Here is a 14,099-nt window from a genome sequence, read left to right as displayed (position 1 = left end):
GAGGTGAGCAGGTGGACCAGGGGCCTACGGGGCGCGTGTATGCTGTTACCGCGCAGGATTTAGTACCGGCTCCATCAGTAGTGAGAGGTACTTTTCTGTTTTGCAACTCAGTTGCTAATGTGTTGATAGACACGGGTGCATCTCATTCTTTTGTATCTGCTGCATTTGCATCTGTTTTGGAATTGGAGTTAGCACAGTTAGCATCTCCTATTTGTGTGGTATCGCCTTTGGGTGGTGAGTTGATCCTGAAACAGGGTGTTAGAGGATGTGATATAGAGGTCGCCGATTATAGGCTTCCTTTTCCGTTTGTTGTCATGCCCATGAAGGGTTTTGATGTTATTTTGGGTATGGACTGGTTATCGTCATACCGGGCTGTTATTGATTGCTACCGCCAAAGGGTCACGTTATGTACCTTGAGCGGGGAGTGGTTCCATTTCTTGGGAGACCGGGTTGGTAGTGTTTTGCCACCGGGGTATGATTCGCGAGGGCGAAGTGAGCTTAGTAGTCTACTTGCCAGCTTTGAGAGTGGTGAGAGTGGTGAGACCCAGGTTGTATTGCCAAGGGTGGTTTGTGAGTATTCGGATGTCTTTCCCGAAGATCTTGTTAGTTTGCCACCTCACCGAGAGATAGAGTTCTCTATTGATTTAGTGTCTGGTACGGCGCCGATTTCTATGGCACCTTACCGTTTTGCTCCAGCAGAGTTGGTTGAGTTGAAAGTTCAGCTCCAGGAATTGCTCAATAAGGGCTTTGTTCGCCCTAGTGTTTCACCGTGGGGAGCACCGGCACTCTTTGTTAAAAAGAAAGATGGTGCCTTGAGATTGTGTATAGACTACCGGAAGTTGAATCGGGCTACGGTTAAAAATAAGTACCCTATGCCCCGTATAGATGATTTGTTTGACCAGTTGAAGGGTTCCCGTTGTTTCTCTAAGATAGACTTGAGATCGGGTTACCATCAGTTGAGGGTCAGGGAGGAAGATATTCCTAAGACGGCATTCCGTACGCGGTATGGCCATTATGAGTTTCTGGTGATGCCATTCGGACTTACCAACGCACCGGCAGTCTTTATGGACTTGATGAACCGGATTTTCCGGGAGTTCTTAGACCGATTTGTGGTCGTCTTTGTGGACGATATCCTTATCTATTCGTCTTCTGAGGAGGAGCACGAGGCACACTTGAGAGTGGTGCTTGAGTTACTTAGAGCCCATAGGCTGTATGCCAAGTTTGGGAAGTGTGAGTTCTGGCTGAGGGAAGTCAAATTCTTAGGCCACGTGGTATCCGGGGAAGGGGTGTCTGTTGATACATCCAAGGTTGAGGCAGTGCAAGATTGGGCACAGCCTAAGAGTGTGTTTGAGATCCGCAGTTTTCTGGGATTAGCTGGGTATTACCGTCGGTTTGTGAAAGATTTCTCCAGGTTAGCGTCACCGTTGACTAGGCTGACTCGGAAGGGAGTCAAGTTTGTGTGGAGTGAGACTTGTGAAAAGTCGTTCCAAGAGCTGAAAGTTAGATTGACCACCGCTTCGGTGTTGATTATTCCGGAGAGAGGGTTGGGTTATGCGGTTTATTGTGATGCCTCACGAGAGGGTTTGGGTTGTGTGTTGATGTAAGAGGGGAAAGTGGTAGCTTATAGCTCACGTCAGTTGAAAATACACGAGAAGAATTACCCCACACACGACCTAGAGTTAGCCGCAGTGATCTTTGCCTTGAAAATCTGGAGGCACTACCTTTATGGTGAGAGGTTCGAGGTATTCTCGGATCACAAGAGTTTGAAGTATCTGTTTACACAGAGAGACTTGAATTTGAGGCAGAGGAGATGGATGGAGTTCATCGAGGATTATGATTTTGAGTTGCATTATCATCCGGGAAAGGCCAATGTTGTGGCCGATGCCCTTAGTAGGAAAACCATTAGTGATGTAGCTTGTATAGCCATCCGGGAATGGGAGATGTTGGGAGCACTGGGCGAGTTTGATTTGCTACTGGGCGAATCTGTTGAGGCTGCGGCCTTGTTTTCTGTTGTTGCGCAGCCTACACTTGTGATTAGAGTGTTAGAGGCACAGAGAGGTGACCTTGAGGTAGAATCCCTCCGAGAGAAGATCTCCAGTGGGAAAGTTGAGAAGGGTTTGACGGTGTATCCCGACCTGAGTGTGAGATACCGAAACCGTTTGTTTGTACCGGAGTCTTGCCGAGAGGAAGTACTCCGAGAGTTTCACCATTCGCGCCTTGCGGTGCATCCGGGAGGTACTAAGATGTATCAGGATTTGGGTCGCCAGTTTTGGTGGCGGGGTATGAAGAGAGATGTGGCTGTTTTCGTATCGAAGTGCCTTACTTGCCAGCAAGTGAAGGCCGAGCATCAGAGGCCAGCGGGTTTGTTGCAACCCTTGCCTATTGCCGAGTGGAAGTGGGAGCATGTCACTATAGACTTCGTTGTAGGTCTTCCGAGGACTCAGCGGGGTAGTGATGCTATTTGGGTGGTTGTAGACCGGTTGACTAAGTCGGCGCACTTTATTCCTATGCGCGTGAGAGATTCGGTAGATCATCTTGCCGACCTGTATATTCGGGACGTAGTGAGATTGCACGGGGTCCCAGTGACGATCGTCTCAGATAGAGATCCTCGTTTTACTGCTAGGTTGTGACAGAGTTTGCAGAGTGCCTTGGGCACTAAGTTGACCTTTAGTACGGCTTATCATCCTCAGACTGACGGGCAGTCCGAGCGTACTATTCAGATCCTCGAGGATATGCTTCGGGGTTGTGTCCTGGACTTCAGTGGGACGTGGGAGAGGCACTTGCCATTGGTAGAGTTTGCTTACAACAACAGTTTTCAGTCTAGCATCGGTATGGCACCGTTTGAGGCCTTGTATGGCCGACCGTGTAGGTCTCCAGTGTGTTGGGCCGAGGTGGGTGATGCACCTTTGTTGGGTCCGGAGTTGGTTAGGGAGACGACGGAGAAAGTTGAGCTTATCCGTAGGAGGCTTGTTACAGCCCAGAGTCGACAAAAGAGTTATGCCGACCGTAGGAGGAGGCCTTTGGCGTTTGAGGTAGGTGATCATGTCTTTCTGAAGATATCACCTAGACGAGGCCTGATGAGGTTTGGGAAGAGTGGGAAGTTATCCCCTCGGTTTATTGGTCCTTTTGAGATCCTTGAGAGGATTGGTGAGGTTGCTTATCGATTAGCCTTACCACCGCAGTTGTCCGGAGTGCATGACGTGTTTCATGTGAGTATGCTTCGGAAGTATGAGCCAGATCCATCACATGTGTTGGATTGGACTGATTTAGAGGTAGATGAGGATGCCTCGTATGAGGAGAGACCGGTACGGGTCTTGGATAGGCGGGATCAGGTCCTGCGTGGCAAGACCATTCCTTTGGTGAAAGTCTTGTGGAAACATCACGGAGTGGAGGAAGCCACTTGGGAACGTGAGTTGGAAGTCCGAGAGAAATATCCGGACTTGTTTGTTGACGTGTGATCTTGTATTTAAATTTTACATTATGTTGAACTTAAGAGCTTTTATATATGTCTTAAGTTGTGAAACATTAAAAATGTTTTGATTATTGGAAGTATGTTTGGAACTTGCCTCATATGGAAGTTGAATGTGACACTATATGTGTTGAATATATTGTTGAAATTGGAAAGATAGTGCATAATGTTAATGCATGTTGAAAATACATATGTTGTTTACATATTGTGATATGTCTCTTGTTAAAGGGATGGGATGACCGGTAATGGGTCGAATTGTTGAATGTTAAATTGTAACATTGTCTAAAATGAAGGAAAACTTGTTTTGAAAACTTGTGCTTAATTTCGGGGGCGAAATTCTTTAAGGGGGGGAGGTTATAGCGATCCCGGGTTTACCCTTGTTATACCGTGATCCGGACATGTGTCCGTGGATGTTGGTAGTTGTTTATTATTTTGTTTACATCATTTTACTTCGTATTTGAGTTATAGGATGTGTTGGGCGGATTTGTTTCAGGTTGGTTGAGTTTAGAAACCAAAATTAGTTGCCCAGATTTTTGGCCTGTACGCTCGAGCGGAGGTGTTGGCGCTCGAGCGGATAATACACCCATCCAGTATTTGTTGTGCAGTGTTGTACGCTCGAGCGTGGAGTTGGCCGCTCGAGCGAATCTGTGTGAGTGGCCGCTCGAGCGTAGGGTTGGGAGCTCGAGCGGAGGCCTGGTTCTGCAAAAGTGCTGGGCGAGTGCATTCTGCGCTCGAGCGGGCGGTTGGCCGCTCGAGCGGAAGTCTGTGAGTGGACGCTCGAGCGGGGTGTTTTACGCTCGAGCGGAGACCTGGGTTAAAGTCCCGAAATTGTGACTTTTCAAATCACTTTTTCACTTTTTCTTCTCTCTCTTACTTTTCCAAAATCACCATTGTTGAGCCTCTCACTCTAGACTCTACCTTCTCTCTAGGTTTTGATCTAGTAGGAGTGATTTACTCACCTTTGGCCTTTACAAAAAAGTTGTTGATCGTCGAGGGCTTCATTTTAATCTGAAAATCTCGGGTTTTGGAGCACGTTGGGTTTTGTCGTCTTCTCCTTTGGGACTCCGAATTTGAGGTAGGGATATCCTACTCCTCTCTATGGGTTTTGTCTTTAAATTTTGGTATTTTGAGATGTTGGGCTTGGTTTGGTAATTTTGTGAAAGTTTGGGACTTTTGTGTAATTTTACAAAAGTTGGGGTTTTATTCATAATAAACCTAGATGCATGTTTGGCATGAAAAGAATGGAATGATTGTTGAATCATTGATGAAAATGGGACCTAAGGGTTGAAATGTTAATTATGGGAATTGCCCTAACTACATTGTTTAATTAATTGGGATAATTAATTGAGAAGAATGAAGAAATGAAATGTTGATTGAATATCCATTTGTGCATTTATTTTCTGTTTTAGAAATAACTGCTTTGGGCTATCGGTGGAGGATAGTCGTGATTGTTGTAGACAATGCATGATGATTAGGTAAACTGAAACTAATCAATGAAATGTGTCATGGAACTTGACGGTTGATAGAATACATTATTTGTATGTATTGGGTGATTGTATATAGAACCATTGTGTTTGTATACGTTATGTTTAGAGGAGGAGATAGGGGATGTACTCCGCGGTTTAGGGGAAGATAGGGGATGTACCTCTAAACCGGATAGGTATTGGGAGGAGATAGGGGATGAACTCCGTAGACACAGCTCATATGCTTGTCTAGAGAAGTGAAGATAGAGCTCATATGCTTATCTTTGTGAAGTGTGGATACAGCTTGTATGCTTATCTGTGGATATTGTTGTTATACATATCTGTTGAGAATGTGGATATAGTTTTTATGCTTATCTGAATGTGAGATATAGTTTTATTACATATCTGTGGAAATGATGATAGAGCTAGTATGCTTATCTGTTGTTAAAGGGAAAATGAAAAGTAATTGGGACTTGTAAGTCGTTGACATAAATATGTTATTTATGTGATTGTATCAGTGTTGACCAACTATCAATTGCTAATGTTTTAGTCATTGTCCATGGTTGGTTTAGTGCATTTCTACTGGGCTGTGGCTCACCCTATATGGGAATATCATTTTCAGGTACAGGATGCATGCCACCTCCAAGGACATAGCTTGGGAGGCTAGAGGCGGACATAGTGTAGTTGTTTTACTTTTGATGTATTACATGTAACTTCAAGCCAAGGGCTTAATGTGTAACGAGTTAGTACTCTTTTGTTGTAACCAAGTGCTAACTTGGAAAGCTGTAAGCCCGTAGGGCATTTTGTTTTGATGTTAACATGTAATACTTATGTAATGAAACTCAATGAAATAAAGGAATGTGGTTAGTTTATATGTAAATGCATGTCTTATCTGATGGGTTTAATGTTATTATTTTGAGGGTGTTACAACTTGGTATCAGAGCGTACCGGGTTCGAATACTTTGGTGGAGAATACTTTAAAACTGAATTCTGTGAATATTTGGCCAAATTGGATACCATTCACCAAACTTCTTGTACTGATACACCTGCATAAAATGGCCACGCTGAGCGTAAACACCACCATGTCCTTGAGACAGCTAGGTCTCTCCTTTCTTCTGCCTCCGTTTCAGCTTCGTTTTGGGGTGAATTAGTTCTTATTGCTGCTTTCCTTCTCAACTGTATGCCTACTTCCCTTCTTTCTGGTTAATCTCCTTATAAGGCTCTGTTTTCTCAACTTCCTAATTACTCACTCCTTCATGTGTTTGGGTCTGTTTGTTTTGTCCTTTTACCCGTAAAGATAGGACCAAACTCAGTATCCGATTTGTTCTATGTGTGTTTTTGGGTTATAGTCTCACTCAGAAATATTATTGCTGTTATGACCTTATTTCTCGTCGCATTTATGTCTCCTGCCATGTTGCCTTTCTTGAACGTCTACTTTATTTTCAGCTTCCTCCTCTCAGCGTCCTAGTTTCCAAAGAGGATTTGATTTATATTGATCCATTTCCTTCTGAGGTCCCATCTGATGAGTATATCTCCACAATTTCTCCTGAGCTTGTTCCATCTCCTTCTGTTTCACCTCTGACTGCTTCTTCTCATTCGGTTTCTTCTATTCCTCCATTGTTAGTTTATTCTTGTTACTAGGCTCCTCCTCCACCGGTTGTCTCTACCCCTGCAGCTGATCCTTCTGCATCTGACGACTCTGATCCTGCTGCATACTGATATCCTACTCGAGCGCGTCATCCTCCAAACAAGTTGGGTTGATCTATGTAGACACCCCATTTTTGACCGACCTTAAGACTCAGACGTCACCGATTGAGCACTTGGTGATGTTGCATAATGTGCTCGTTCAGAAGTTTCAGAGTTGCGGCCGTGAGCCCTGCCTCCGGACTTCCGAACCCTCTTTTGTACTTTGCCTCGGTTTGCGAACCAGGCTCGATTTTCTTTGTTTCTTTTCCTGAGGGGAGGGAGAGGTCCCGTAGACCATCTCTCAGTGGCCGTAGGCTACATTTGGTGGCCGTAGGCCATTTTTCCCATTTCGGAGTCCGATTTCCGGTTTTCGGGGCCGTCAGGCCGTATGCCTCGGTTCGGGACCGCTTAACCATCTCCGTTTGCTCTGATTTTTTAGCATACTTCCTATTTTCTCCCTTTTGAGGGACACTGGGGTCTGAGAAACCCACTTCGTGGCCGAATGCCACTTTCGGTGCTTAACAGCCCATTTTCGGGACCCCGAACTGCGCGTTTTGGCCCCCGAACATTCGTTTTGCAACGGTTTTCGTTCATTTTTGGCAGGTACCTCTGTTTTATCACCGGGGAGGTCACTGAAGGGTGGGAGGCCAGCAATTGTTGCAGCTACCAGTTATACATCCTCTGACGCCCTCCGGCGCCCGTTTTTCGCACTTCCGGGCTAATGTTGAACACCTTGGGCCCAGTTTCTTGAACTTTGAACCACATATTTGTGATGTACACACATGGGAGGACCCTAAAAAATGGTGGCCGGCCATTAATGCTACTTGACCCTTTTGACCCCCTTCTTCCGGGCTAATGTTGAACCCCTTGGGCCCATTTTCTTGAACTTTGAACCACATATTTGTGATGTACACACATGGGAGGACCCTAAAAGTTGGTGGCCGGCCAGTAATTCCACTTGACCCTTTTGAACCCCTCTTTCCGGGCTAATGTTGAACCCCTTGGACCCACTTTCTTGGACTTTTAACCACAGGGTTGTGTTGTACACACATAGGAGGACACCATCAATTGGTGGCCGGCCAGAAAATCTGATTGACCCTTTTGACCCCTAGCCGGCCGGCTAGGGGATGTGGCCGGCCGGCCACCTGCAGCAAAAGTACCAGGCCGGCCGAGCTCCTTGCACTGTTCCCTTTACAGCTGTGGGGCTTTATCCCCCAGAAAAGATCTTTATCCGGGGGATATTTTGTGGGGGAAAGTTGCTCTCCTTTTCCCCCACCTTTGCACCCCCTTTTTGGCCTATATAACAAGCAAGCTATATCACATGTTGGGGTTAGAAAAATTCTTCTTCAAGCTTCCATACACAACTCCATCTCTATACCTCTCATTTCCTTGAAAATTCCTAAGTCCTTAAGCACCATTTCTTCTACACCACCAAGCTCTACCATCACCACCTCATTTCCAGCAACAAGGAAGACTTCTCAAAGGCCAAAGGAGCTGCAAATTGGTCCAAGAAGCAACAAAAGTCTTAGTCTTCAAGGGTGAGTAACTTTTCTCCTCTTTGACCCTTTTTCTTGATCCATTTGCAAGCCTTTTATGCTTTTTGTTTCAAGCTCCGGCACTAACTGAAAAGGGCCCTCTTTTGAGCTCATCTTCACTTTTCATTAAGGGCTCAACCCTGTTTGAGCCCTCCATGATGCACTTGCTTCATTGATCCTCTTATATGTCATAATCTTGCATGCTATTTTTGGCCCATGAGTAATCTGTTTTTGAGCATGTTGTAAACTGATATTAGGCTTATTTTGAGCCCCTCTTCAACATTGAAGAAGGGCTCAACACCATTTGGGACTTCCATGTTGTACCTACCTTTATACTCCTCTTTTCTTCCCCATTCTTGCATGCAATGGCAGCCTACCATGATTTTGTTTTTGGCCATTTTACAGTTCTGAAAAAGTGCTTATTTTGGTCCATTCTTCATGTTTCATTTAGGTCCTTTCATAGTTTGGGACCTCCATATGCCACTTCATCTTATATCTCTCTTTTATTCCCCATTCTTGCATGTTTAGTTAGCCTATCATGCTTTTGTTTTTGGCCATTTTACAGTTATGGAAATAGTCCTATTTTGGCCCATTCTACATGTTTTATTAAGAGTCTTTGGCTGTTTGGTGATTATTTTGCATACCTCATGTTATAGCACCTTTTGAGCCTCAACCTTGTGCCTTTTTTTAGCATGTTTGTATACTGATTTGAGGTTTGCCATATACTGTAAATATTCATATTTTTGGTCCCTCTTCAATGTTGTAGAAGGAAATTTTTCAGTTTGGGTTTTGCTTATATCACTTGCTTCATTACCCCTCTCTTGGCCCCTATTCTTGCATGCCATTTTTTCCATACCTATGCTTGCTGTTTGGCCATGTTTATAACTGTGAAAGTGCCTTTTTTGGGACTGTCTAGCTTCTGTCTTTGCATTGCATGTCCATGTTGTGCATGTTTGGTATAGCTATAGGCCATTTCGGGTGCCTAAATTCGCATTTCGGGACAATTCCATGCATTTGGTGTCATTTTGCCTCATTTCGGGACTGTTTTCCCCCATATTTTAGTGCTGAAATCCCATTACCATGATTGCATGCCATTTCCATGCCATTGCATCGCATTTTGCCATTGCCTCGGTTTGCGTGCCCGTGCGCACGCATTTCGAGGCACTTCGTTTTTATCCGCCGACATCCTATGTGAGTGTGGCTGAGGCTCACTCATGTTGGTATAAGTCCATATCACATTTCCATGTCATTGCATCGCATTTTGCCATTGCCTCGGTTTGCGTGCCCGTGCGCACGCATTTCAAAGCACTTCGTTTTTATCCGCCGGCATCCTATGTGAGTGTGGCTGAGGCTCACTCATGTTGGTATAAGTCCATATCACATTTCCATGTCATTGCATCGCATTTTGCCATTGTCTCGGTTTGCGTGCCCGTGCGCACGCATTTCGAGGCACTTCATTTTTATCCGACGACATCCTATGTGAGTGTGGCTGAGGCTCACTCATGTTGGTATAAGTCCATATCACATTTCCATGTCATTGCATCGCATTTTGCCATTGCCTCAGTTTGCGTGCCCGTGCGCACGCATTTCGAGGTACTTCATTTTTATCATTCGGCACCCTATGTGAGTGTGGCTGAGGCTCTCTCATGTTAGTATAAATCCATGTTACCTTTTCCATGCCATTTTAGTCACTTGCATTGCATATACCATCGCCTCGGTTTGCGTGCCCGTGTGCACGCATTTCGAGGCATCTCATTTTCACAGCATAGTGCATACTAGGTTGTATCTTAGATTGCATTCTGTCATTTTCTCGGTTTGTGTGCCCGTGCGCACGCATTTCGAGGCATCTCTTTTTCATAGCATTGTGTATGTTAGGATTATATCTTAGTTGCATTTCATGCATGTCATGCATATTGCATCGTGTTCGGAATAGGGGTTAGCCCGGGCACGGGAAACGAGGTACATTTCGTACTCCGAGTGATGGAATGTGTCTCAATTCCCCAGTCACCGACACTTCGGATTATCCATGATGGAGTTAGGTTTTAGCTGTAGTTTCATGTGCATTCATCCTATATTGAGTTGTGCATTTCGGCTCCTCGGCCATCATGCCTCGGTATGCGTGATTGGTGGCACGAGGATCGAGGCATGCATACATTTGTGAAAATACATTGCTATGCCCCTTTCCTGCTCTCTGTTGGAGCAAAACGAAGAATCAGCAACTTTTTTGGGCTTGGCACGCATTTCAAGAACAGGTGTAAACAGAGGCTAATTGGGGCATTCCGGTGGATTTCCGCGCAAGACAACCCGGACATGCATCATCCATCAGAAGCAAGGCAGTCCGTGGCTTGCATGCCAGTTTTATTAAGCTTTCTTAGTTAATTCATTAATTAATTAGGAATTTGTATATTTTGGACTGTGATATTCTTTTATTCGGGACTGTAATATTTGGACTGTATTATTTATTCGGACCCTCTGAGTGAGGGCACAACTGTAATAAGTGTGCGTGAGTGTGATGTATGTCTTCCAACCCCACGTCTTTCTCCCTTTTATTTATCCGCTTATGATGGTTAGATTAGGGCATATTTAAATTAGCATACAGTATGACAGCATGTTTGCATTCATTCATCTGTATTGCATGCACCGGGCTCGGCGCATCATACTAACTGCATTGTACTTTCAATTTCAAAGTTGAATACATGATAATTGTAACATTTCATATGCCATCATAGAATAGCCGAGCCTACTATAGTTGCATTTTGCATGTGTTGCATTAGGCATTTCTGTATACTTAGGATTCATGCATGATTTCTAATAAGTTTCTGTTTTGGCTTGGAGTACCCGGTAAGTTTTATGCTTTAGCATCCTTGCATGCATGTGAGTGACTGCCATGAATAGCATACTTACCATGAGGCTATGTGCTTATCTGATATAACTGCCTGAATGCCTGTGGGTGAAGGTTGGGTTATCTGAATTGGAGTAAATCATCAAATGTTTCAAGCCTACTTGCGGGTAGCAAAACCTCTTTCAAAAAAGCAAACATGAAATGTTTTGTTCCAATTCAGACAATCCAGTCTATACTTGTATGCTGTGCGCATCACATAGTAACCTAGGCTAAAACCGGAATAAGAACTCACAATGTCTTCAAAAGTAGATATCACGGTTAGTAGAAGCCGATCTTTGATCGGGCGAGCGGGGGTGCTCACGAAGTGACCTTCCCCAATCGTACCCAAGTTCCCGAGCTGAGGCAACTTTGGTGATGACGGACACGTGGCCTTTTGGCACCGAGTCAGGGTTTCCTAAATTTTCCAAAATAAAATATTTAGGTGGCGACTCTGTATCTGGCAAAGCAGTCCATATTTGGCACTTCTTTCAAAATCAGTTTTCTCAAAAACGATTTACCGGATTTGGACTCTTTGGTTCAGATTAAGAACCGCGACTACGAAAGTCGAGTCCGAGCTGTGGCGAGGTCCCCCCGCGGGCGCGTCTACAGTCTAATACATGTTTTTCTACGTCCTATCGTACTTTTTTATCTGTTATTCAATCTTTTTCAAATTTCAGTCTTACAAGGAGGTCTGTTTGGATCCTCATTGGGTTCAAGCTATAGAGTATGAGTTGTCTGCTTTATAGAAAACTACTTGGAAATTGGTTCCTTTGCCTGCTAGTAGGAATCTGGTTGGTTGCAAATGGGTCTACAAAGTCAAGACTCATTCTGAGGGTTCTCTTGAGTGCTGCAAAGCTTGTCTGGTTGCTAAAGGTTTCTTACAAGAGTATGGTATTGATTATGAGGAGACCTTTGCTCCTATTGCCAAGATAACTACTGCCATACTTTGATCTCTGTCGTTGCTATTCGTTCTTGGCCTCGTTATCAGATGGATGTTAAGAATGTTTTTCTTAATGACCATCTCATTGAGGAGGTTTACATGCGTCCTCCCATTGGCCTTCATCATTCCTCTGGACAGGTTTGTCGCCTTTGGCATGCTCTGTATGGCCTAAAACAGTCTCCCCGTGTTTGGTATGATCACTTTCAGACTGCTATTACTGAACTTAGGTTTCATCCTTGTGTCCAGGACTCTGCTTTATTTCTTCTCCACACCTCTGCTGGATTTGTTGCATAATTACTGTATGTGGATGATATGATCATCACTGGTTCTGACTCTTCTGTTATATCTGAGGTCAAGTAGCATCTTTTCTGCACCTTTGAAATGAAGGATCTGGGCCCATTGCGGTATTTTTTTTGTATTGAGGTAGCTTCTTCTCCCAAGGGTTATTTTCTCTCTCAGGCCAAGTATGCCAATGAGATTATTCATCGTGTCGGTCTTGCTGATATTAAAATTTCTGATACCCCCATTGAGCTTAATGTAAAGCTCACCATTATTGTTGGTGTTCTTCTGGATGATTCTACTTTATATCGAGAACTCGTGGGTTGCTTAGTCTATCTGATGGTTACTCACTCTGATCTTGCATATGCTGTTCATGTGGTTAGTCAGTTCGTTTCAACTTCTCGTTCTACACATTGGGCTACTTTGGCTCGGATTCTTCACTATCTTCGGGGTACTATATTTTAGGGTTTGCTGTTGTCTTCTACTTCCTCTTTGGACTTGGTCGCTTATGTTGATTCTGATTGGGCTAGTGATGTCATTGATCGCAAGTCCACTTCTGGCTTCTGTATGTTTCTTGGTGATTCCTCGATTTCTTGGAAGAGCAAGAAACAGATTGTTATTGCATGTTCTATTGTTGAAGCTGAGTACCGTGCTATGGCTCATGTCACTGTTGAGATTGTTTAGCTTCGTTGTCTCTTGACTAATTTAGGTGCCCCTCAGTCTTCTCCGACCTCCTTTTACTGTGACAACCGCTGTGCTATTCAGATTGCCCATAACACTGTCTTTCATGAGCAGACGAAGCACATTGAGATTGATTGTCATTTTGTACGTCAGCATTTGCAGTCTGGTTCCATTTCACGTTCTTTCGTCTCTTCGGCTTTACAACTTACTAATTTCTTTACGAAGACTAACACCACTGCTCGATTTTAGTTTCTTCTTGGCAAACTCTCAGTGTTTTCTGTTAAAACACCTTGAATTTGAGCGGGGGTGTGAGAATATTATGTAAATTATAAAAATATATCAATTAGATTATTTGTGAATATTCGATTGATTGCAGATTGATTGTATAGGGTTATTTCCTATTGTAGATTAGGTTTCGAATTACTATAAATATTGGTTGTATTCTTTATATTACGTACATTTTGAATATACAAAAAAACTTTCAAAAAACTTACAATTGTATATATATATTTCTCAGATTTTTGTTTAGTAATTTTTGGAAGAAAAAGTATGTTGAAATATTAAAAATTTTATTGTTTCCACTTTTCAATAAATTTTACTTTCTTATTTTCCGTGTTTTTTTGTTTTACTGAATTTTTTTAATATTTTAAGTAATTTTTTACTTTTTAGACACACCTAACATAAATACACCTAAAAAGTAAAAAAATTGTAAAAAAAATCTTTTAAAAATTCACTAAATACCAAAAATATAAAAAAAATACAAAAATTCAGTACATTTTTTGTATTTTTATGTATTTATTAATTTTTTAAAATATTTTTTCACTAATTTTTTACTTTTTAGATACATCTAAGTAAGGTGTATCTAAAAAATAAAAAAAAAATGTTTAAAATTTAAAAAATATTCACTAAAAACAAAAACAAAAACGAAAATTAAAAAAGTCAGTTTTCAAAAAATTTAATCCAGAAAACTCAAACCAAACACACTGATTGGTGTTTCGAGATTGATTTCGAAAAATCACCTTGTGTTGATAATTTTTTGCTAAAAATTCGAAATTAAATTTTAATAGCTATATGGTTGTATCTATATCATATTATGATTAGAAAATTTATTCTGAGAAATATAAAGTTGAAATATTTTTTATCTTTGATTTTGAAATTTACTTTT

Source organism: Camellia sinensis, chromosome 13, assembly GCF_055761805.1.
Source record: "Camellia sinensis isolate YWXY chromosome 13, ASM5576180v1, whole genome shotgun sequence".
In the NCBI taxonomy this organism is placed as follows: Eukaryota; Viridiplantae; Streptophyta; class Magnoliopsida; order Ericales; family Theaceae; genus Camellia; species Camellia sinensis.
This window is presented reverse-complemented; position numbering follows the sequence as displayed.